Genomic DNA, 26,108 nt, shown 5'->3' with positions numbered 1-26,108 from the left:
ACAAGTAAAGGTCACATACACATTTTTTCTCCTTCTTTGTTTTTCCTGTTGATTATCTTCCTATTTTCAAAACATGTCTTTTATTAAATATCTGGATATTTGTTTCATTTCCTGTTTTGGTTTTCTGAATGCTGAAGAAGAAAGCCAGACTGATATTTGCTAGGGCATACTGTCTGTTGCAATTTATTTTAGTAATTTGTACATAACTTTTTCCACTCCCATGAAAATGCTGATCTAGTTTTTTTGTGGCAAGATAAATTTTAAGAATGTGTGCTGGATTTGGTTGGGAATGTGGGAGCCTTTTCTTCCTGAGCTGATGGAGAGGGAGGCTCCAGAGTGGGAGGTTTGGCTGTGACACTGCCTGTCTCTCAGCTGTGCAGCTGCAGGTACACTGTGACCTTCATGTGAGCCACCAGCAGCTCCAAATGCTGTTTGCATGCTTGCTGGCAGCTCTGACCATGTGCTGATTTTTACCTTGTTAAACTTGCATATTTAAAGGGGAAAAAAAAAAAGAAAAGGCAGCCTTTACAGGCAATTTCATACTCATGTGATTTAGCTGGTCCCTCTCCTGCCCCATCTCTTTCTTCCTCTCTGTTATAATCTGTATGCAGGTATTCTCAGGCCACAGGCAGTGCTTTTATACAGCCACTGGTTGTATTTATAGGTGACTGTTTCAGGTTTCCTTTTTCCGTCACCCCCCCACTCCCTTGCTGCTTTCAGGTTGCTCAGTTTCTCTGTGGCTGTCTCCCGTTCTTGGGCTGTACACTGTCCTTTGGTCTCATTACCTTCTGTCTGCCTTCACAGCACTTCTGTTGGTTCAAAAACCTTTATAAGCAAAGATTTCCTTAACAGCCCAAGATCATGCTCAGACTTTTTCAATGGCTCTGTGCTCAGGAGTAATTGAAATGCAGAGGTTCCCTTGGCTTTCCCCTGGCACAGCTGCCCACCTTCAGGCATCAGGGGATTTTCTCCTTTGTAAGATTCTAGGATAAAAACCCAAAAACCTGTTCTTCTTCCTCAGCTAGTTGTTTTTTTCGTTTTCCTCTGAATTATGCTGCAGGCAGGCAGAGATTTATCCCAGGTAGTTTTAAGCTTTTGAGTCAGAAGAGAAATTCTAAAACCCTTGTGTGCTGAACAGAGAGAAGGAGGGGGCATGTTAAGAAGGGAAGTCCTTCCACCTTCTGAGGTGTGCTGGTTGTTCTGGGGGCCAGGGAGCCTGGAGCAGCTCAGCTCCCAGCCTGGCATCTCCCAGTGCCTGAAGTTAGGAGTGGTGAGTCTGGGTGTGTCTGTAATCTTTCACTGTTCTGCCAGAACAGCCTCTGTGCCTCTGGCTGCTTTCCCACTGGCAAGTCCCCTGTGTCAGTGTGGCACTCGCACAACCTTTCTGGGCTACTCATCCCTCACTGCCACACCTGCACCTGCCTTAGAGATCCTGCTCCCTCTGCTCTGACCAAATTCTGCTTTACTCACATTCCCAGCCCCCATGGTAGGTTATGACCTCTCTTACTCTCATAGCAATGTGTGATCCTCTCACTGATCCCTCGAGTGCCTTCCTGTGCCACATTTCACAAATCTGGACAGCTTTCTCTGGCAAAGCTTTGATTGATTATTTCTTGTCTTCCTCACCTTCACCTTATTCTCCAACACCTTACATCATCTTCTCCTTCTGGATATACTTAGCTGCCAAAATCATGCTCCCTAGTCTAAAATTATCATCTGCTTCATGTTCCAGCTCTGACTCTTGCTCCACAGTTCAAAATCACCTTGTGCCCTACACTTTCCCAACAACTGTAAAGGGTGTTCCCATGGCATCTTCTTTTATTTTTTCCCAGATATGCTCCTCATTCTTCCCAGCCACTTTCCCTCTATCAAATGGCCACCTGGACTTGGATGACCAGACTAATTGGTTTTGCTGTTCTCATATAAATCCATAAAAGGCAGAAATAATTTAAAGAAAATCTCTGGCTGGGTTTTTTTTCCCTCAGTAAAATTTTGGAGTTATTTCAGAAAAAAACCTGTGAAATCATTATCAATACTGAAAAACAAAATCCTATTTTTTGCATGTCTATTGTTTTGATGGATAATGGCATAATTTCTCTTTATTTGGATGAAGTTTTTATTTTTCTTCTTCTTTTTCAGTTCTGTTGCTATGTTAAATTCAACCCTCTTCCACAAATTTCTCTTTATGGGCAGGACTTCCCCTCCCATGGAGCAGTAGCTCAGAGATTGGAGCCTGAGATGATAAACAGTTCTGACCTGAGACCTCATGGATTGTCTAGATCACTGACTGCTGTGGGGGTTCTGCTTAGGTCTCCCTTTGCTCTGACTGATACAAAACCAGTGTTAAGGCATCAGCTCTCAGTGTCAGCCACTTCCCTACATTTGCATCATTTGGAAGCCTTGTAGTGGCGTGTTTAGGTCGTGCAAACAGGCAATACAAATCTGACATTCCCAGCCTTAAGCTTGTGGAAGCCCCACTATAATGGTTTCTTTCCACCTTGGAAAAGTGCCACTATAGCAGCTACCATCTGTTTCCTCTCCTCAAACACAATTTTAATGCTCTGCAGAAAGAAGAAACATCTGCAAACCAAAGAAGGAAAACATGTGGTTCCTCAGTAAATCTGTGTGCAGTGCTGGTATTTTAAGTGCAGGTAATGTCCCATAGCCATTTCAATCACTTTTCAGTAGCTCTGCATTTTCAGTCTTAGTTACAGTTTGGGCCCAAACTTTACATTACATTTCCCTGGCTTTCTGTTCTTGACAGGCAGGCTTTTGGAGCTTTGAAGGCTGGCTCACCTGTCTTGACAAATCAGACACAGATGTGGGAGGAAGGAACTCGCACACTGTCTCCAAGTACGCAGAATCACTGGGGTGAGTTAGATTATTGCAAGGACAGGAACATCCTCAGGCGTACTGAAGGGACATTTTAAAGTTGTGGGCAGCTTGGAAGGACCTGTTCTGTGTGTCCTGTCCTCCCCATTCCTATGCTCTAGTGAGCTTGCCTGCTCTTTCTTACCCTTGTAGCCTCTGTCCTTGGTTCACTTGATTTTCAACTTTGGGAACTCAAAACGTCTTTCTCCATGTGGCAGAGTGCTGTGTATGCTTCTGTTAATTTGGCAAGCAGGCAGGTCTGAGCACGAAGGCATTAATTTACTACTTGGCAACTTAGTCAGCTTTCTATGTAGCTGGTAGAGTTGGAGAGGTCCATGTGAGAGCTCTGAAATCTGCAGGATGTGGGCACTCCACTGCACCCAGGTGCCTTTAGTGGTAGTGGGGAATGCCTCTGCTGGTATTAACTTGCTTGCCCTTTGTTTCAGCTTTCCTGCTGAAAGTAGAAAAAGCAGGCATGCCCTTCCTAACATGAAGTTTAAAATTTTAAAAGTAAGGGTGGGTGCTGCAGTTGAACAGACACAAGCATTTAGGAGTGCATTGCTCATATTTTATGTGAGGATGGTACTGTCACAGATCCTGGGAGCACCTGCATGGCATCCATTTCTTGTCATATTCTAGCCTAAACCAAACTCTTTATTTTACTACTGAAACAGCTGAATCTAGTGAAACTAGTGGGAGTAAGTTCAGAGATGGCAACAGAATCATCCTTATTAAAAGGTGCTGGCTGCCTTTTTCAGAATCTGAAAAAAAAATTTTGATCAACATTAAGGTTGATTACATTTTTTTAACCAAACTATTATTGCTTAAATATTGTGTCCCAAAACACTTCATCACAATAGGGATTTATTTTACATACAACTTCCCCCTCCTTCCAAAAAAACCCAGCTATCACTGACTTCATATCCAAAAATAGATATTAAACACTAAATGATGGCACATTTAGAATGGCTTTTCAGGGGATTGCAGGGTGCATATTTGTCAGTCTCCTCTTCAGTTTATGGACTTTGAGTATATATACTTAAAGCTTGCAGAGCTGGGAGAGCCCTGCTGGGATTTAAGTACTTAGTGATATGAAAGAAGAAAAAAGCCTTTTCCTTTGATGTGTTTTTATAACCATGGTGTGTCAGAATATTTTCTTGGCAGGAGTGCCTGGCACAGCTGCCTGCCACACTTCCAACCCCAGAGAGCCAAGCTGCAAGATTACCTCGTGCATATCAAATGACAGGGAACCTCTGCAGAGAAGGAGCAGCACAGAGCAGGGACAGTGTCTGCATGTAACACAGGCTGAGCTGTCTTCAAGGTGTTTGCTCTGAGCTGATGTGTAGGCCAAAATCTGGAGTAAGAGGCATTTGGGTCACTCACTTTTTCATTTAATGAAGATCAAGCCAGCTACTCAATATTTTGTTGTTTGTATGTCAGCTCCAACAACTTCTTAAGGTTTTCAGTATCTGAAGCACTGCATTTCAGCTGGAAGATTGAACCTGCTATTTACAGTATCTGGCTTAGTTCCACTGTTTCTTTTGTCTTGTCCCATTAAATAGCAGCTCTCATTTTGGACAGAAAGAACAGGATCTTGAATGCTTTTATATGGATAAATCACATGTAAGTCTCTTGAGTTAACCCTGTAATACTGTGTCAGCTATTTTGACCTCTCTCCAGTTACTTATCCCCACAACTACATAGCTCAAGCATGAGCCACTTGGCTCAGCACACACAGGAATGCAGCTTTGTGGTGATGCAAACTGTCTGGAAGTCCAGCCCTTAACACTGCCTTTAACAAGGCATGGGTGCAGCCTCCTCATGCCTTGTGGAATAGTCAGCCTAAGCACACAGTCCTGGGTGCAGGTAGAGATGGAATCATTATCTTGGAGGTTGAGTTCTCACACAGAGCAGGCAGTTTTGGACAATGGATCCCCTTACTTACAGCAGTCTTGGGTGTTAGTTATATCCTCGGTCATCCTCAGCTGGTTTTTTTTTTTTTTTGTGGCTTTTGAGTTTTTGTAATAATGCTTTAAATTTTTTGATGACTGACAGGAAGTGCTGTTTGAGTTGTGGTGTTCCAGGGGCATGGAGCTGGCTGTTGGGCTTCCCACATGGATCCCTGGAGCAGCAGGGAGTGGGACACAATGAAACCCTTGCTGCAATGAAGAAATGTTAAACTTGGTCACACAAAGGTGTAACCAAGTTTAACATTTCTTCATTGCAGCAAGGGAGAAAGCTGAAATGGAAGAGCCTTGTGATAGCCATCCCCAAATGTTTCTACCTTCATGTGAAGGTTGATGGTGTTTGAGCTTGGTAGGAGCCAGTGTGATGGTTCCTTAGGCACTTAAACCCCTTTGAGGACACAGGGCAAGGCAGACTCCTAGTAGAATGTGGCACTCAAATTGTGGTGAGCTGATAAAGCACAGTGCAGCATGGTACTGCAAGGTTTCAAAGATTTTGGTGTGTAATTCTGCTTGGCAGCAGTCAGCCTTTTTGAAATTGATAATCTGGGCAAACAGGTATTTGGCAAGTTGAGAACTGCTCCTGTTTTTCACCTGTGCTCTTACTTCAGGGCTGTGCATGCTGTCACCCTTCCTGTGCTTGAGGCATTTGCTAAGTGACAGTTTTACTAAAAGTCTTTCTGCCTTCAGCATTTCATGTGCCAGGCAGAAAATTTGCACCAAGAAGTGACTGTCCTAGTTCTTTTAAAGTCTCAATTCTTGTTGAGCCAGAAATGTATCTTCCTTTTCTTTCAATTCCTGCCTATCATCTGATGGATTTAAAGGGAGGGTGGCTTTGCATATGAAACACCAAGATAATTTATATAAATAGCAATTGATGAGAATACACATAGCTGATTTTAAAAATTACACTTCAGGCTACAGCCTTCATAGTTAAAAATATCAAAAGATAAATTGCAGCCTTTTTTGTAAACACTCCTATGTCTGGCTTCTGGGATGAACAAAGTTATTTCCCTTGGTCACTATTTTGTCCTGGGCTGCTGGTTTTTCTCCCAAGTAACCCTGTGGTTAGGTTAGCTAACCATACTTAGCTGGTCATTTGAGGTTACCCCATGTCACATGCCTTGTGTTTGAACAAGAGCTTTGTAAAACCAGTCTTGTATCAGCTTTTGGCCCATGAACCACATGAACCAGTATGTTGTGTGACTGGTTGGTTTCCTCTTTCTGTGTTTACCTTGCGTGTGTCATGGCAGGCACGATGCCTGCTGAAGCAACTGCTGTGAAAGGCCCTGCCAAGCTGAAATGTTCCTTCTGGCTCTGTATCCTGCTCCTGTGGAATATTTGTAATTGAATTGGTTGTTCTCTATTTCCATTATCTTAACATTTGCAATTTTCAGATTCACTGCAGTGAAGAGAGTCATTTGGTAATTCATGTGGTGAGGTGAAAGCTGAGTGGGTTGTTCTGATTCCCTGTCTGCCCCTGAGAAGTGCCTGAGCTCTCAGGTGTCTCAGGTGTGGGAGGGAGGACAACATTTACCCATCTTGTATCCTCTTGTTGATGCATTCATGAATTCCTCTCTCCAAACACTGGGTAATTCTTCTGCTGGCTTTTGTTTTCCGTCTCCAGCTGAGTCTGGAACTTGGTGGCTATTACCAAATGGATTTATAAAAGGAAGCTTGATGCTTTCTTACTTAGCATTTCACTTTTTTGAGACACTTTACTCAGCCTTTCAGCATGTTTGTAATGGCAAAGTACATTTATATAAAATACTCTATTCTTGTTATAATACTTTAAAAAAAAACAAAATTAAAGGTCTCACCCAAACATTCAGTGAAATAAAGTAGATAAGAAAGGATGTTTACATTTGGGAAAGGAGTTTTTCCAGCTTGCTTTGAGGACTGTTGACAATGGGAGAAGGGGAAAGATGGGCTAAGGAAGCAAAACAGGTGTGTTTGGTTATGCAGCTTGGATGAGAACCAAAAGCTGGCAGAAATGAGATATAAAAAGGTTCCCTGGATGTTTTGCTCATAGATGGGCATTTAGTAGGACATGAAGCTGGGTCTGCATAATACACTGTCTGAAAAATAATAACTTTATGTTCAGTAGTTAGGATGGAATATGACCTACATTCACAGAATCACAAGAGTGATGAAAATTCATCATCATTACTTTATTCATGCTTGAGTACATGCTAGGCTCTAATTAGGAGATAGCCCCAGTCTGCTCAGGATCCAGACATTTACTGTGTTCCTGACACAGGTGGTTTTGTTGAGGACAGCCACACTCAAAAATTCCATTTCTGGGTTCTGTGCAACAGCTGCTGAGGCTGCAAGTGACCTGTGGGATGTACATTGGAGTTCTGATATTAAAGATTTGAAGGTAAAGAGAGGCAAAGAGCATCTGAGTGCACTGGAGGGGCCAAAAGGAAGTCATCAAAGTTGTTGATGGTTTTCAAAATGCTGCCAGCAGCTGACAGGAAAAAAAAAGGACCTTTCCACATCAGATAATTCACTTGTGAAGTAAAGGTAAGAAAAAAATACAAACCAACACATAGCTTTTTAAACTTTCTAATTCCATACTTTCATCATTTCCTTCTGCTGAGTCTCTTCAGTGCTTCCTACTCCCAGCTCATGCTTTACTTGCCTTTCAAGGTCATTGCAATCTGCATCTGACTTCAGTGCCATCATTGTTTCAAAGTCAATTCCTCTGAAAATTGTATACCTGAATTTCTTTGAGACCACGAAGCCTGGAACAGGAGAGGGATATTAATAGAAACTGCTTCTCTCTGTTGTTATCTGAAGACAGAAGATGAGCTATTTCAGTGTGGCAGTGGGAGGTGTTTTTCAAAGCAATTGTTTATATTTTTGATCTAACGGGAATTAAATAGGTCTGGGTGGTGCAGAGAGCTGCCATAATTTTGCAGAAGGAGAGTAAAGGTGCACATTAAATGCTACATTGCTAATTTTGCAAGGTGTGCTTAGCAATTATCCAAGTTAAAGTAGTACTAACAGTTCCCACTCAGCCTTCAGGAAATCAGGAGGAAACTTTGCAGCATCCTACCACATGCCTTTTAAAACATGGAAACAGAACAATTACTCAGAGCTGTATTTGATACTCTCTTTAAACACCCTTGAACCCCACAGTGGTTCTTTTGAGACAATGGTCTAGGGCTGAATTCAGTAAAGACTCTGCTTGACATTCATGTGACACTGCAGGGAATTCTTATTGGAGATGGTGGGAAGAGGCAGGATTTCAATTTTATCCCCAAAGGAGGGTAAGAGTTTAGAGATCCAAGAGTAGCTGGAAGGGAAATGCAGGTATTTGAGACAGGCCTGATGTGTGACTGCCAAGGCAGGAAGGGGTGTGGGTGTTACCCTTTGCCACTTGGATTGCAGAGAAGCCCCTCCTGTTCCCCCACATTCCCTCAGGAGTTCCTCTCCCATCCTTTCCCATCAAGTAGCTCCTGACTTTCTGCACGTGGCCATTCCCTGAGCTGCAGTGTGGCTGGTGGCTCTCTGGTGTGCATCCTGCCTGAGAAGGAAAGCAGGAGCAGGCAGTGCTGTAAGAGAGGAGCTTCCCACTCACTCAGTATCACCACCCTGGACCAGCAGTCTCGCTGGTTTGACAACCAGTCTGCAAGTTTCCCTGACATGTGAGACATGTGATGCATGGCTGGTACAGAGAGCTAGACCTGTGTCCTTAAATAGCAACAAATGTACTTTATAATATTCAATTTTAGAGATGCTCATGGAAGAAAAGGCAGCAAGACATGTACAACCACTCTCTTTCCTACCCTTTTTTCTGCTCCCTGCCCCTGGCAGCAGATCAGCTGTGGGTTGGCCTTACAGGAGGTATTTTTACTCATTAGGCTCTGTGGGGTTCTCTCAAGCCTTGCTACCTGTGTGCTGCTGTCCTGTGCAGGGAGCAGGGCCACGCTGGGTGCTGTGCTGGGGGTGTGCAGATCTTGTTTCTCCACAAACCCTGCCCCACAGCCTGCCTGGGATTGCAGGGGCTGCCCTGTCCATTGGGACCCCATCATCCCATTGGGGATCAGCGTGCTTCACAAGCAGCTGCTCTGGCTACAATGTACTGGAGTTGAAAAGTACTCCAGAAAAAGCTGTTAGAAGTGTCTGGGTTGATATTATGGCATCATTAATGCTGGAGACCTCAGACTTTGAAAATTATCAATGCATTGGTAATTGCAGAGGGAAGAACTTAATTTCTAACTATTTATGCCTTAGAAAGGAATTTTGAGGGTCAAAGCCTGGTTTTAAAATGTACTGCTAATAACACATTAAGCAATGAATTAGTAAGTTATTAAGCTATGAATAAATGAAATTGTGTTTGTTTTAAAGGCTGGTCATTTGCTCTGCTCCATTTTTTGTACAGCCTGCCAAGCCCTTCGCTGGTGAGCTATACTGCTGTGGACAGATCCCTGCCTCGAGTAACTTGTTATCTGTATTTGACACAGCAGAAAAGGAAACATCAGACAAGCGTGGTGGAATTGATGAGGGAGGGAGGGAGGGAGGAATATTCCCAGCAGAAATAAGGTCAGGCACATCACTGCACAGTGCTGCCAGTGGGCTTCAAGCAGTGTTTCTGTTTGGGAGGAGAAATGGGGTGTGCCCCATGGTATCTCTTGGCAGGTCTGGCTCTCTGCTGGCAGAGGTGAGAGTCAGGCTGTGGCTCCTGCCCAGCTCAGCCACCTGGTTTCCTTTCCTAGAGGTGAGGAGAGGTGGGAGGGCAGGGAGCAGGCGAGGCAGAGCTTGGCACCTGTGCATCTCCTCCCTGATAAGCCAGGGCACGCACGGCAGGGTGGAGCCAGGGAAGCAGCAGCGCCCGCCTCGTGTGGAGGCAGCCTGGCAGGGTCTGGCCAGGCCCACTCTGCGTAAACTCGGGCATCCAGGGCTGCTGCTGGTCTTGGTCTTCACCTTAGGCTGCTTTTGTCAGCAAGCAACCAATGTTATGTTATCAACAGTAAAGACATGAAAAAGCATTTTTGCTCTAATGTTTTAGTTTCCATCTTTGTCACTTCCCCCCCCCCCATACTTTAAAAAATTGTTTGAAAAATGATGTAAAATATCCCATTTCGCCATACTTGATGCAGAGTTGTGGGTTTGTATTTCGTAGAGTCAACACTTGGTGAGCTTATTGGGTTCTGACAGCTGTTAGATGTCCAGTCAACAGAACTGCAATTCCACAAACAAAAGTTTCTAATGTCAAGCAGCAATTTGACTGCTAATAATAAACCATGTTGCTGCTACCTAATAAATGAGACCATTTTAAAAAACCCAAACAAGCAAAAAACCCAACAGCAATGATTTTTAATAAAGTTTTTTTTTTTTTTTATTTTTCAAGGTTTTTCAAAATGGTGATCCCAAACCACTTTCTAAGCACATCTACTTATTTCCCTCCCTTGCCTTTGGCTTCCCATGGTTTCTCTTGTATCAGGTGAGAGATGGGCACCTTGCAGTGGTTTGAACCATTAAACTGGTGATTGATTAAACAGAAATTTGCCTTTTTTTTTTTGCTTATTTGTTTTAGGACAGAGAATTATGCTCACTGTCATGTCTGCAGCCTGCCCTGCCTCATCCTGAGGTCATTTGATTTGAGCTGATACCAGGGCAAGAGTGAGAACACATGGCCATGGCACTGGAGGAGCAGGGCTGGGGCATGACTGCTCCTTCACTAGCAGTCTGCAGTTAATCAGGAGGAGAAATGGTGAAACTCCTGTGACCGTCTCCCATAATTTGTGTTTCCTGGATAACTGAATCAAGTACAATCATCTCTTTAGAAGTTTACTGTCTTGGTTAACTTCAGATGTGAAATGGGTGTTGAATGTTATGGCTGCTGGTTTGCTGACTGGCAGAGCAGAGAGAAGCTGTCTGGTCTGTTCATTACCTTACTGCAGGTACTTGATTTCTGCAGAGATCTGCCCATGAAGCCCTGTTTCTCAACTCCCTCAAGTGAGTCTTTTCACTTCTTGGTGCATGCTTCTGTCAAGATTTAATTGAATTTTGAACTCACCAGTTATCCTGGAGTTCACTTCGGCAGGTGTAGTATAGTATCAGGCTCCAAGTCTTCCATGTTGTGTGAAATACAAACATTTCAGTTCATTCTGTCTCGTGCCTGTAACTAATTTCAAGGTGTGATAGCTGCACACAGTTTGTTTTCACACAAGATTTTATTTGATTGTTATGAAAGGTAGAAATAGTTATATTTTTTTGGTACCACTTACCCAAACTCTTAATTTTTTCACACCTCTTAAAACAAATACATGATGTGTTAAGTAATATTTTACTTTGAAGACCAAAACTGTGTAGTTAGAAATTACAGGGAAATTCAGATTCTAGTATGTGTAAACCAACACCAGAATTTCTTCAAGTGCCACATTTTTTTACTCACCTTGTGAGTAAATAGGATAGAAGTGCAACCAGTGACTGACTTAGACTCTGCTTCCTTTGCATTTTCATCTTGCACTATATCTAAAGAAACAAATGTCATGGGATGGTGATCTGAGAAGACACAAGGCTGAAAGCTGAGTGTGCACATTGAGTCTAAAAAGTGACACTTTGTTGTGACTTTGTTGTGACTTTCATTTTTCTTTCTTTCTGTGGTTCAGTTTATCAATTTACAGATTTGCCTTAGCTGAGTCCAAAATCAGAGAAAAAGGTTTGCTTAAACTAGGGACAAAATATACATTATATTAGTATCAACTTTCAAGTATGTGTAAGCAATCAGCTGCAATGATAAGAGCTAGAAGTATTTTTTTTATGAGACACCTTTTTTGATTTTTACAAGCCATCTGTTGAGAGCTTCAAATATTGTTAAGATTTGCTATTTGTCCAAAAAACCATTGTTGTGGCAGCTATTTGCTGTTTTTCTAGCCTTAATATGAAACATACTTATAAGATGCTTGTCTTTTCATTTAGAAGTCTATATTCATAGCAACTTATTTTTCAGTGCTAAATTATTAATCTTAAATGTTATCTGAGAACATTTTGATCATTTGCTGGTTATTAACTTTTATTATAAATTTATAATATTTGCAAAGTTAATCTGAGATGTGTATTTTTATACTTCGTGTCTGCTATCAATTCTTGTGTTGCAGTTTGATGAGAATATATATTCAAGCTCTTAAACTTCATTTTTCAGTTGGAAAAGTGCCTTAAATCATGGAATTGAGGCATGAGATTTATTCTGAAAAGGAAACAAGATACATCTAGGTTTGTCTGACTGCCCAGTGTTTGCTTCTTTGAGGCCTTGTGGTTTTTGCTCTGTCTGAGATCATAAGATCATGAAAGAGTAGGCCTCTCACCCAAGGCATTGCGTTTTATACTTTATTAAAAATTGCACCCCATAAAGCATAAAAACTTGTCAAAATAAAAACTAATTACGTTATTTCTTATTATGATTTCTTGTTTGCAGATGTACACTCTCCCTCTATCCCTGCCTGCATGCTAGGCAGCATTTCTGTATCGATGCAATATGAACAGGATGATCCCAAGTGTTCCTCCCCAGTTTCCTCCGAGATGCTACCACAAAGCAGCTACTCCAAGTGAAGGATCAGTCCCCAGCACGGAGCAAGAAGCACAGGAGCATTCTGGCAAAGCCAGGAGCAGTTTCCTTTGCATGGTAGAGGTGCTTTCTCCTCTCCTCAGAGTCCTGAGAGGTTACCTCTCATCCTGGCCTCTGCTCCTGTTACTGCTGTCCTAAGCAGCTCCCTCCTCAGGTTTCTGGCCTGATGCTGCACCCAGCCTCACACCACACCTCCTCCCCTCCAGTGCCTGTATCTCCTCTGCCCTCACTCCTTTCAGTCCCCAGTACCAAGTTCCTTTCCTTCCATAAGCCTTCTTTCACTGAAGTTGACTCTGTCCAGCCTCCTTTTCCATTTTGCTGCAGTCTCACTGACCAGCCTTCCCCAGGCTGTGGGCTGGTGTCCACTCTGTGCCAGCAGCCCCCTGTTCTCTGCAGGGGATCCTTCTACTTCCCACACCTGGTGGTTTTTCTGCCACTGAGAGGAGGCAGGGGCTTGCATGAAGGAAAGGAGTGAGCTCCACACCAGACTGTGTGTTTCTGGGAGCTGTGGCAAGCCCCAAGGCTGCAGGTGCTTTAACCCCTTCACTTGCTATCATTCCACCAGAGCCTATGTGCTGAACACCCTTTGGATAGAAAATGACCTCCTGGCTGTGGTGGAGCTACTTGTAAGTGCTCAAAGGGGTTCCTGCTGAACCTAAAGTCAGGGACATGCCAGAAGAGTTTGTCAGAAACAGAGGGCAGAAGAATGCTAATACAGTGTGGATAAGATATGTGTCTGCTTGTTAGGATGTGGAGGAAGCAGATCCTAAATCTTTACTGCTGATGAATGAAGATTGCATCACCCAGCACCTAACAATAAATGCTACTTTTGGAGGTCCTTTGTTGGAAAGGCCCCCTTCAGAAAAGAAAGGAGATCTTGTTCTGCCAATCCTTTAATGACTGTGTCTCTCTGTGTGCATTCAGGGGAAGGGGGGGTTCAGATAGCCAGATGAATTTTAACAGAAGGTCTTTGTGTAAAATACATGCACATTAAGAAAGAAATATATTTTAAATCAGTTTTCAAGAAGAATGTGAAGTTATGGGGGGTGGGGGGGAAGTGTAGTGGTATTTTGCTCTGCTTTGCAGTTTCTGTGTGGAAAATACTCAGAGCATGGTGCTTCAAAACTATTTCCATTTTCCAAACCTATTTTTGGTTAAATTTTATTTGAAGGAAGTTGTTCAGCTGCATGTATAAGGCAGTAAATACATTTAGAAAGGTTGAATTTTGAGGAATTCTGTTTGCTGTCCTTGTCTTCATCATGTGTTATTTGAAGTTGGATAAAAATTCAGCAGTTTAATATTAGTTCTTTATTTCTTGAGCACCAAAATAAAAAGATGCAATCTTTTATTCAAGTAAACTGAATAGGGTTGGTAATTGGAGACTTGAGGACTTAGGATTTGTTTGTTTAATAGCACTGTCCACCCATTACAAATGAATTTTTAATTTATTCTCCCACTCTGTGATAACCTAATCGCCTGCCAACACTTGACAGTTCTGCACACTTGTGATTTATTCAATTCCATTTTCTAAAACATGGAACAGGGTTTTAATTGCCTTTTGTGAAGAATTTTGCCAGTAGGGCAATGGAGCCTCATTCCTTCATTTGTAGACAGAAACTGCTTAATCTGGTAGCTCTGAAGTTTGTACAAACTTTGGATCTACCTTAAATACATTTGCTTTAGCCTTTGTTTATGTCTGAAAAAATTAACACAAACTTGAAGATTACTTTTCTGTCCATAGACAAATGACTTAGGCTGTCATGCCTATTGTTTTTGTACTTTCTAACAACTGTTAAATATATGATGCACCATTTATCTGCCTGCATGTGTGCACAACTTGTAAATAATTTAATGTTTTACTTTACCACTTGGCCGCTTTGCATAACTCTAAAATGAGGAAGATAAAATTCTGCTAAATTATTAATTCACTAGGAAATTGAAACAACCGACATAAATTAGGAATGGAAAATGGTTCCCTTTTCCTCTGTGGGAATCAAAGCAGTGAACACAACTGGATAACAGCAAGGGAGCTAAATGGATCAGATGATTATAGAATAATTTAGATTGGAAAGGGCTTCTGTGAGTATCATCTTGTCCAACCACCAGCTCAAAGCTAATCTCCTTATTAGAGACATGCTTGGTTGAGTCTTGAATGCCTCCAACAGCGGAGATGATCCAGGATGGAGGTTTCAGGAGTCTCCTGTGTCCATAGGTACAGAGACAGGGCACATCAAATCTGTTGCCTGGCTGGCTGGTGGATTTTGGTGGTATTCTGCAGTGTTAGAAGCTTTCCTGCAGGTTAAAACCTTTGCAACAAGGTGTGCAGGTTCTCAAGTGCCATTGTGGCAGAGCAGAAAATTTTGCAGCTCACTCTAAATGGATCAAGACACACTGACTCTATGATGGCTTCTAGGTCTTGCAACTTAAAATAATTTGTTCATCAATTTTCCTAGTAGTCATTTTTTTCTTTTTGTTATTTACTGTTTGGGGTTTTTCCCCATATTCATATAGTATATATCGTAGTAGTCATCACAGATTGTTTTAAATGTTTAAAGTTAATTAAATGATTGTACATAGGGAAATGTGGCAAGATATTATTAGTATCCAGAACAGCAGCAAAGTCCAGGCATGTAGCTGCAAAGCAGAGCAGAGTATAACTTGTGGTTTAATAAATAGCCTTATAAAGTAAAGTTAAACCTGTGTTCTGCAAAATTTCTGCACTCAGTAACAGCCCTTTTCTCTGATACTACTTTGGTTTTTATCTGAATTTATTTTGATTCGAGAGCAGCTGGGGAGTTCTGAGATATTTGAGTGTTGTATATATTTAACATGAACTGCAGTATCTGTGCTTTTTTTTTGTTTTCTTACCTGCTTCTCACTCCTGGGATATATCTGGGAATCCCATATGTTCTTCTGGAGGAGAAAGACTGTTTGCACAATGCTTTCCAGATGCCCTGCTTGTATTTAGGGATACAAAATAAAAAATATCCCTGGCAGACCTGTACATAACTAATAGAGATACCTGAGGCTGGTGACCTACACATCACAAATCTGAGCAAAGATTACTCCTATGACCATGTCCCTGGTTTGTGTTGGATTGCACAAGGAGAGGACCAGTTCCCTTGATGATCCTGTCCTTGGGTTTGGCATTCCACTACTGATTCATGAACATCCTGCTCTGCTAACTGTTGTCAGCACCCAGGTGAAATCCTGGACATTGTTTGGGAAGCATATGACTTTTTTTGTGGGGAGGATGGGATGTGTGCAGAGACTAAAATACATTCAGTTTAAGTGCACAGAGACAGTATATATGACATGGTGGATGGAGTAATTGTCACCTGGAAGAGATGCCAACTTTCTGGAGCAGATCACCCTCCTTACAGATCCCCACTGCTGCATCCCTGAAACCAAGTCCTCAGTATCAGTCTTTTAGTGGGAGCACTTGTGTCCCTCTTCCTCAATAGTTCTATCTTCAGTGTCATCATCATTTTCCTCAAAAAAGCCAGGATTGATTAAGTCAGTGTGGTGATGAAGAGTGAAGCAACGGGATAATGTTTTTAGTGATCAGGCTTTCCAGAAACACATCCTTATTGGACAGCAGAGCATGCCTGTGTAACATTTCTTGTGCATAAAAAAGGAACACATAAAAACTGCTGTCACAGTGCTGTCTTCACTGACAGCATTTAGAATGTCTGGAAAAAATTAATCTGTGAATCCAAATGTAACAAAGGAGATCAGAATTTGGGAGGGAGAAGGGGACTGTTAGCTGGGATGAACCTTTGGGTTTATGGCTCTACAGCTGTGGGGACCCACGCTGCATGCCCTTTTCAGGCTTTAGTCACATCAGAGAATAGCAGGCTGAGGTATAACATATGATTTTTTGCTAATGTCTTGACTTTTTCTTTCTCAGTAGCTTACATACCAATAATGTTATTTCCCCCAGTATTTCTGTGCTTCATGACTATGTCAAGAGGAGCCATGATTTCATCACTGCCCGTTTCTACTTCATGTATTTAATTTACAAAATCTTCAGTGTCTTTCAACACATTTTGATGTGTTATAATTTGTTTGGCAATTGTAACTCTGATGATGTATTTACCCATTGTGCCTTTATTTGTGTTCTAAGTGTACAACCATAAATAGTCATTATTTATGCTATTAGTGCTATTTTATTAAATCATGTGGACATCTCAGCTGAAGAATCCAAACACAAGCACATTTTGCAGCACTGTTTTAGGAAATAGTCATTTAATAATGCACCCAACCTGGAAATGAATGGATATTTACAATTTCAGCAGCTTTCCATGTGCCCCTTTGTGTACCATCATGTTTGACTTCTTCAACCAGGGGCCACACGACATGTCTCTGCTTGTCCTACCTGGAACATATCCCTGCATAATTCACTGTTAGGCTGCACAAATGCAAATGCCCACACAAAGGAAGCAAGAAGTCACTGAGAGCAGGAATCTTCCTTTTGGCAGCAGTGTGGAGTCAGGTCAAGCAAAGTGCCTGTGTGATTGTGGCTGCATTTAGTGTTGGTGCTTGTTGGTAAGATGCTATACATGGAATCATCTTCTCAGTCTTCTTAAAGGTTACATGTCACAGGGCTTGCAAGGGTTGCAGGATGAAGAGAGAGGCGAGAATGTTGACCTCATGTTCAGAAGGCTTGATTTATTATTTTATGATATATATTACATTATTACTACACTAAAAAGAATAGAGAGAAAGTTCTCAGAAGGCTAGCTAAGCTAAGAATAGAAAAGGAATTAATAACAAAGGGCTGTGTCTCAACAGAGAGCGAGACCCAGCTCTGCCGTGAGTGGTCAGTAAATCCAAACATCCACAGGAGACCAATCACGGATCCACCTGTTGCATTCCACAGCAGCAGATAACCATTGTTTACATTTTGTTGCTGAGGCCACAGCTTCTCAGAAGGGGGAAAAATCCTAAAGAAAGGATTTTAATGAAAAGATGTCTGAGACAGTTACAGTGATAGTAACTGCATATCATGCAGCATTTATTTTAGGTTTTCAGAAGGAAATTGTTGATTCTTAGTTCTCACAGAACTTTTCACTGCTCAAGTGAAGCATGGACTTGTAGTCCTTCGCAGTTCCAAGTGGCATAAAGACCTTTGGTCTCTCTCTCACTGTGTTTAGATATATTTATGTCTTTAATTAGGACTATGTAATTAAAATATGTCAATTAAAACTGAGTAGCTGATGATAAGCAGAATGAGGCAAACTAACTCTGAACAAACTAAAACTTCAACTGTCTAGGAAACTGTTGAGCATCCCACCAGAAATCCCTTCATCCCAGTTCAATTAAGCATGCTTATCTGTACACAGGAAAATCCTACTTTGCTAGAGGCAGACATGAGCATCATCAAAATCAGCAGTTAATGAATGTTCATTAATATTATGAAAATCTCATTCCTTCTCCAAACACTTATGTGATTTATATCTATGGCCATTTCAGAAGACTGCAGTACACTACCTGCTGTGCTGGATCCTACCAGTAACCTGTGAAAAATTGTATGAAGTTCTTACAGCTTAGGGATTTTTGCAGCATTTTTGAAAGGTCTCTAAAAGCTATTACTTACAGCTGCATACAAGCTTTGTAAAGTATTAACAGCACTACTTCTTCTGTGCTGAGTGGATTACTGCTATATGCATTTGTAATTGGTGTAACAGTGCATGCAGAAGAATTTCAAAGCAACCACTCAACTGAAAACTCTCATTTTATTAATAGCCCATTCATGAAGAGACTAAGAGAGGATTGTGAAAAGTGTAGAGGAATTGAAGTCTGATAAGAGAAGATGTGAGAACTGAGCACCGGATCCCTTGGGTCCAAAGCACATGGCGACAGGTAGCAGAGACTGAAGTTTGCTCCTGCCTGTGGAAGCAGCACAAGACAAAATCCTCTGTTTATGCAGGTGCTCAGCAGTGATTTCCCTCTGTACACATTAGATATTGAGAACACCTGAAGCTGTAGCCAGGCCCTACCCCTGCTGGGAGTTGTCTGGATGCATTGATCCACCACTGGTCTATACAATATTTTATATTTCATGGTTTTCTAAGGTATCATCTGCAGGAAATGACCTTCTCAAAATCATGGGGTTTGCATTTTCCTGGCCCTCAGCAAAATCAGCCCCTCTTGAACAGTTGAGAAATGTGTTCCCAGGTGCTCTGACTCCTTCAGAGAAACTGAGGAAGTGCAGGTTTCATTAGCGAGCTGTTTGCTGATCTCAAATGTTGCAGATCCAGCTGGGAAAAGCAGCAGTGTCTGTCTGGAGTGTAAATGCATTCAAACCCCGTCTCTGCCCGATTCTGCCAGAGCTCACCTTGATGGGAAAGTACTGTGTACCTGCTGTACTTGTTAAAAGATACAACTTTTGAACTAGAATTATCTTTTGAGCATAATCAAAATTCTTAAATGCCAGCCAGAGTTTTCCCATGTCAGGTTTTGGTTCTCTCTTGCCCAGCTCATTCTGCACAGAGCTGTTTGCTGGGAGGTCAGTCAGTGTTGTTGACTGCCTGTGTTATTAATTTCTATACATTCATATGTGTTTGCTTAGGCACGTATATGCACATATTAGATGCAGGTGATTTTTGAACACAGCTTTCACTAGCATAACTCAATATATAAAGTCAGCTACTTGTCCTGAGTCCCTGAGTTTGATTATTAGCTGGTACATGATGGGAACGACCACTGTGCCTCAGTATGTATGCACAAGGAATGACTGATAAACCTGAAACAATAGTATATTTATAGGACACAGTCAATAAAGCTGTATTTGATAAACCACCTTAAGCCACTTCTTTTTGCTGCCAATTGTTTTATCTGATTATCATCAGCAGCTTCTTCTTGCAGTGACTCCACAGGGTGCAGACACCTAAAGTCTTCCATCACTTTCTTTCTCCTTGTCTTGCTGCAAAAATCCATTCTCTACAGGCCCCCACCTGCTGTGGTCTCCTCCCTCCCTTGCATTGGGTCACCAAGCAGCAACAGTGGAGTGCTGAACTGCAGTTGGATGAAAGTTGGGGTTCACATCAAGCTTAGGACTGAAATAATTCCTAATAGCTTCCTGTGCTTCTGTCTCCAGGAGTAGATTCCTCTTCACATGCTTTCACTATTGCAGGAAATCCAGGACTCCTGAGCAACTGAGCAATATGATCAAACAGAAGCTGTTTATTGTTTACATTAGACACATATTCATAGGTTCTACAAACTGCTAAGTACACACTTCTTGATTGGTGCCTTTGTCTGTTCACTCGTTTTCTGCCTGCATTTCTCAGCGTAAATGATTGGTTACAGTCCAGGTGTTTCACAGTCCTCTGTTATCTAGTTCTTGCCATCTTGGTATATGGTTTCTCAGCCTCTTTTTTCTTAATTTAGCACAATTTATGTTACAATGGCCTTGACAAATTCCTGAGGCTTTGATAACAAACTTAGGAGCAGGCTGGCTGGTGCACACTATGGCCTAACCCTTGCAAACCAAAAATGTGGACCTCATAGCTCTGACAGACCTGTTCAATCACAACCTGTAATTGCCACCTTCCAGGTAATTTTACCTGGTAGAAATTAAGTAAATGAGTGAGCTGGAGGTGGCAGTTGCATAATTAGCTCCAATATCACAATGCCATTTACCTGTTGCTTTGCATTGGCACTGGATACTAATCAGGCTTTCCCCATGTTGTTACCTCCTGGTCTTTGTCAGTGTATATGCAGTTTCCTTACTCTTTCCTAGAACATCTCTGAAGTTTTGAAATTTTGCAGGCTATTTGCCTGCAAAAGTGAAAGGACTCAAAGGACAAAGTGGAAGTGCTGTCCTGTTAGATGTTAAACCCCACTTCACATGGCTGATCATAAAAAGACATTCTCCTCTGATTTCTTCTCTGATCCACTGTGATTTCCAGAGTATTTTCTATTGCTAATGGTGAAGGAACTTGTTCTTTTGGAGAAGGGTCACATTTATTGCTAACCCTCAGGAGATTCAGACATGCCATATAAGATTACCTAAATTAGAGGGACAGATGTTTGTCTTTAAGAGCTTTTTGTTATCTTGACTAAGTGTTAAGACTTCCAGAATATTGAAACCCTAATCTTATATATTGCAATTTTTTGTTTGTTTGTCACTGTACATTTAAATTATGAAACACTGTATCAAGTTTAGGATTTATTTTAGTTTAATTTGTTTTGAGAGATCTTTCTGCTGTGAAGAAAGACTGGCAGAAGTGGCTCAGCAGCATAATGTGCAAGTATAAATAGAATGCAAGCTGTCAATTTATCTCAGTCCTGATCTACTTATATTCATCTGATGCTTATTACAATCATGGTTTGTCTCTGAGCAGATACATCCAGTTAGGATTAAGCTTGGACAACTAACCTAATTCACTCTTGCAACTCACTCTTGTAGCTTAATTCAGGATTTCTGTCTAGATTTCTTGTGATACCAAATAATTCTTTAAACACCTAGCCCTTAATAAATCAGCATCAAAATATTAAGAATATTTATTGCTGTCTATGTTTTTATGAGATACTGAGTTTGATTGCAGTGGGTTTTTGGTTCACCCAGATATATCTTCATTCATACCTATTTCTGAAATTTCTTCCCACTCCAGCTTCTACTCTTATGTAATGGTATTTTATTAAATATATTTTCAGATGACAGATTCTCTAGAATACTTGACAGGACCCCTTTATGCTAGAAGGTTCTGCTAGAGTAGTCTGAAAGTGAAATATAAGCACACCTGTCCAATTCTAAGAAGCATAAAAATAATAAAGGCAAATGTTTGTACCTAAACTTTATATTAATCTCATCCACATTGAAAAAGGAAGACTCAGTCTTTTCTTGTGTTTCAAGAATCTAGAATATCCATGAATAATGATTTATTTATTGGATTTTCAGACAAGTTTTCTCAGTATTTTTACTCTCCAAGAACCCTGTGGGATTTGTGGGTGTAAAAATATCAACCTTTGTGTTTTTAACATCTCAGCTACATTTTCTTTTTCATTTAAAATCAGCCTCTAGTTGATTATTTATTGTTTTAGCTTAGTGACTGGCCTCTTGCATGGATTAATCTTTGACAACTCATTTTCAATTTTAAAAATTAACACAACCAACTTGCCATAATTCAGCACTTCTATAGGGTTATAGAAAAGCTCAAGACTAAGCATAATAATAATCAGTGCTAAGTTGTTATGCTGTGTGGGTGTTCAGCTCAATAAAACAACTTACATTTCAGATTAGAAGTAACTTGTATATTATCTGTTAATGTGTGCAAAACAATCAGTCCATACAAGAATGTAGCATGAGTCCAATTTATCTTTCTGTTTGTATGACTGTTCTCAACAAAATAAGTATGCAGGACATAATTGATGACACATGATTTAAAGAGAAGAATCTAAACAACATTTTCACTCTTCTTCCCCCTCATTTCATTTCCACTGTTACTGCAAGTGTGCTGGAAGATCCACATGGCAAGATTTAGCTTGTATGTACCCTTATATTTGCTTTTAGAAACTGATCCAAGAAACAATAATTTCTGAGCTCTGCAGATGTGTATGGTAGATGTAGTTCCCCATGTAATTTTCAGAGTCTTTTATATTCTTCCTGTGAGATCAGTCCTGCAGCCCTCTGGGTTGGTACTGGGGGTGTGAGGGCCCTTCTGATACTGGAGTTTCTCCTGCCTGCCAGAACTCCAGGGAAAATGAGAGGGTTGGTGGAAGACACAGGGTGCACAGGGGGACTCTTGTGCCCTATGTGCATGGTGAGATCTTGAAGTGCATGAGAGCTGCCATGTTTCTCGTCTGTGAGATGTACTCTTTTCCCTGAAAAACATGGTCTACAGTAGGAGAAATGCAACACCAGGGGCAGTGGCTTATTAGGAGATATGGAGAAGTGTGGAGAAATGAAATAAATTTAGAAAAAACTCTAGAACAGTGATGATTCTGGTGCCAGAGCCTGCTGCTCTGTGCAGTTAGGACGGATACATGCTCCTTAGTGTGAATCTTTCAGCATCACATTAAATGTGAGGATGTAAGGAAGGGCCTGTAAATAATTGTTAGGATTTGGAGGAAAATCACAGTAGGGCATTTGAGATGTCCTGTAAAGATAAGGCATCTGTACAAACAAAAAGATCAAAAGGAGCAATGGGAACATTTAGTGGTGAAGAAAGTGATGGCATCTTAATTTAATGATTCCCAAGAAAACTTGAAGTTACTGTTCAAAGTATTTTGCAGGTCCCTGGGAAAGGAGAAATCACAGAGTGTACAGCTGTAGGTCAGCGTGGCTGCTTCTTTGTCAATGTGCAACGCTCTGCCTGCAGTCAGAAGCAGACCTGGAAATGAAGCATGAGAAAAATAAGCCCTATTTCATTGCCACAATTGTGTTGATTCCATCAGGCTGTCTGCAGTCATTTAAAGATAATTGGAGGGGTGTTACCCACTGAATGTTACTGTTTATGTGATGTGAAAGGAGAGATAGGTACAGTCTAGTGGGTTCTGCCAACTAATACTCAAAGAATATTGCTGTCTGTAAACTCTGAGGTAATTTGCTGATGCTGTACAGAGCAGAGGTGTCCTTCAAATAGGAGCTTTTGTTATAGTAATGCCAGCAGCAAGGGAAAATATTCATATTTTTTTCCTGGAGATAGAAGCTGCTGCTGTTTGGAAAACAGTGCATTACACCATCTGTTTCCTTCTGATTGCGCACTACCATTGCCATTGTTGTGATTAATTTCTTTGCTTCTAGGCACAAATTTGAGTGCTTGAAAGAAGATTAAAAGCTTGTTTGCGGACAGGGATGTAGCTAATGGCTAGATTTCAGTAGGATTGTGTGTACTTACCAACTTTACAGTTTAAGTCATCAATCTTCTGCATGCATTTGATATGTGAAGAAAGAAAGGAGAACATCCTTTTTCCTTGTAATAATGCTCTACATGAATTGCTGGTGAGGTTTTCACCATGTGCCACTGGTGTCATCACACACGTAAAACAGCGCTGGGACTAAGGGTCACTTTTCATAGAATCATTTAGGTTGGAAAAGACCTTTAAGATCATCAAGTCCAACTGTTAACCCAGCACTGATGAGTCCACAGCTAAACCTTGTCCCTAAGTGCCACATATATGTCTTTTTGAATACCTCCAGAGATGGTGACTAAATTACTTCCCTGGGCAGCCTGATCCAGTGCCTGTCAAATGTTTTTGTGAAGAAATATTTTCTAGTATTCAATCTAAACCTCCCTACTGCAGCCTGAGGCCATTTTCCTTTATGCTATCTTCTCATTTTCTAGTGAGGCTTGGATGCTGAAAGAAGATGTGTATTTTCATCCTTATCCCACTTGATTTGTCAGAACAGGTCCTTAGGTCATGAGGCCAATGTGCCCCAAGAGCCCCAAACAAGTGGTTATCCTGCCAGGTGGGAGGGAAGCCCTGCTGGCTGACAAATGGCCACAGACATCTCCTGGCCACATTTGGTGCCTCCAGTGGGAAGCTCAGCAAGGAACACGTTGTGGTGCTGTCTCTGAGGATGTTGTTGTTACCCTTGATCTGGCCAGACCCAGTGCTTTGTGCCCCCAGTGAAAAGCAGCACAAGAAAATGCAGAATTTTGCTCAATATGGATGCTGTGTCTTACCTTTTCTTTGAACCCTGAGTATACAATACAGTGGCAGTGTCTATCGTGGTGGAGTTCCACCACTAGGCTGTTCCTATCCTTCCTTCCTGTCCATTTCTGGATGCTTAAGTTTGAAAACCCTTTGATCCAGAACATGTAGCACAGCTGCAAGATGAAGTGGTCCATCTGCTTGATATAAACAATTTGCAAAACAAGTGATATTTGCATGAAACTCATCTGTTCGTAATTTTTTTTCAATCTTTTTCTTGGTTGTCTCATTTCAAGATTGTCACATTTGTCCATGATTTCATGTTGAAAGTTGAACCTCTTCCTGCTAGGATTGTAACAATTCTCTATTACCGCAGTGTATGCAAACTAATACTCTGTAATAGGGTGTTTAATATTTACTTCAATGTGATTAAATTAAAGTTTTCTGTTTGAATTTGCTTTCAGAGTAATAGATAATACCTCATATTTTAAAGCTCTTCTTCAGGATGATATGCATAAACATACATTTGGTGTATATTTCGTATATATTTGGGTAGTGGCAGATCTGTGGCCATACAGGACATGGTTAAACAGAATTGAGAGGAAAATTTTGACTGCCAAGTAAAGCAGCATTATCAATTTCCGCTCTCCTGCACTGAAAGAGACAGGGGGAGCAGACAGTGTAGGGTTTCCTGATATGTTTTAAGAAAGCCTGGGATTCATTTCCCCTCCCTTCCTTCCTATTAGCTGTTTGTTAACTCCCCGGAAGACCCAGGTTTTTCTCATAAGACCTCTCTGCTCTCATATTCTGGGAACAGGCTCTGCCTTTGAAGGGCTCATTCCTCTGTGCAAATACAGGGGGAGGAAGAGGAGTTGGATTGATGATGGGAGTCTGACTTTGGGCAAATGAACTGAAGAGGAGTTTCCAACTGACAGCATTGAATTCACAATGGTGTTTTCTTCTAATCTGGCATGAGCATAGCACTTGTCCCTGAAGGAGACCAGGTGCTTGAGACAAAGTAGGAAATGCAGCAAGTGCCAGGTGAGGTTTCTGTCTTCGGAGTGCAGAGCAAGACTGTAAAGGTAAAACAAAGACATTCAACTTGACTTTCTTCGGGAGAAACCTCATGAGTTTCTCTGCAGCAGCTGGACATCCCTCACGTTCAGGAGAAGGATGTGAAGAAGGAGGTGATTGTACAATTGTGATTGTACCAGCTACTTGGGATGAGCACTGGGACTGGATCTCCCTGTGTGGCTGGAGGGCATTGACTACTTGGATGTTTTTTGGGGGCTTTCCTTCATCCTAAACAGCACAGGGCTGTTAGTTTGGATATAGTTATTTTGGATACCACACTAAAATAGAGACAGTTTTGCACCTTTTTTAAATTTTCTTAAAATGTCACTTGCTAGTCTGACCTGCTTGTGTGAGGAGCTGTGACTTTTTTATTCATACTGATCCCACTGAAAGTAGACTGAAACTGTTGGCAAGATGTCCTGTCTGCTGGGTGCAGCGTGCTAGGAACTGAGAGGGTGTTGCAGCTTCATGCAGAAGACATCTTGGTATTTTCACTGCATTAACTGCAACCAATCTTTCTTTTTCCTTTCTAGTGGAACTAGGTATTGGTTCGTGAAGAAAAGCATATACGATACCAATAACTGCACTGCACGCTCTTCCAGGACTTTAATTCTGAGGTTTTTTTTATAATTTTTGCTATCATCTGAATCTGACAAAGTAATTTTACACTCCATTGACATTTAAAAACAAAATTAGAGTGTTTTCCACTGTGTTAGAAGAGAGTAATTCTAAAGAGGAGAACTTTTATTTCCTTTGCTGAATAGTTTGGTGAAGATACACCCATGTCTCAACGCCGCCTTTTAAGAGAAGGACATGAAAGTCCTTTCAGGATCCTACAAAGATTCTTTCAAATCCCTCATGGCAGAAGACACTCGAGAAATAACCCACATCAAATATGCTCTGGTGAGGTGAATGTATACGTGATCCTATAGTGTGATGTGTGTGTTCACAGAATGTTGCAACTAAACTGGAGCAGGATGTGAGTGAGTTGAATATGAGCAGTAAGCAGCCTAGGA

General features: G+C 41.3%; 1 protein-coding gene across 10 annotated transcripts in view; it reads left to right on the top strand.

Annotated features, from left to right (window-relative positions):
* MCF2L (MCF.2 cell line derived transforming sequence like) overlaps window positions 1–26,108 on the top strand; it is a 156,433-nt gene that overhangs the window by 34,932 nt on the left and 95,393 nt on the right. For 2 of the 10 annotated variants that reach the window (XM_054271496.1, XM_054271494.1), the window contains exon 1: window positions 25,977–25,995. The exons of 7 other annotated variants lie outside the window; for them this stretch is intronic. The gene's annotated coding sequence lies outside the window, so the exon portion shown is untranslated. Of the gene's footprint in view, window positions 1–25,080; window positions 25,101–25,976; window positions 25,996–26,108 lie in introns of those variants that run through there. One more of the 10 variants, XM_054271493.1, reaches the window with a different exon arrangement.

The sequence above is a fragment of the Melozone crissalis genome, unplaced genomic scaffold (assembly GCF_028551555.1).
Source record: "Melozone crissalis strain CALT ecotype California unplaced genomic scaffold, PUWL_Pcris_2 ptg000013l_1, whole genome shotgun sequence".
Classification (NCBI taxonomy): Eukaryota; Metazoa; Chordata; class Aves; order Passeriformes; family Passerellidae; genus Melozone; species Melozone crissalis.
This window is presented reverse-complemented; position numbering and strand designations above follow the sequence as displayed.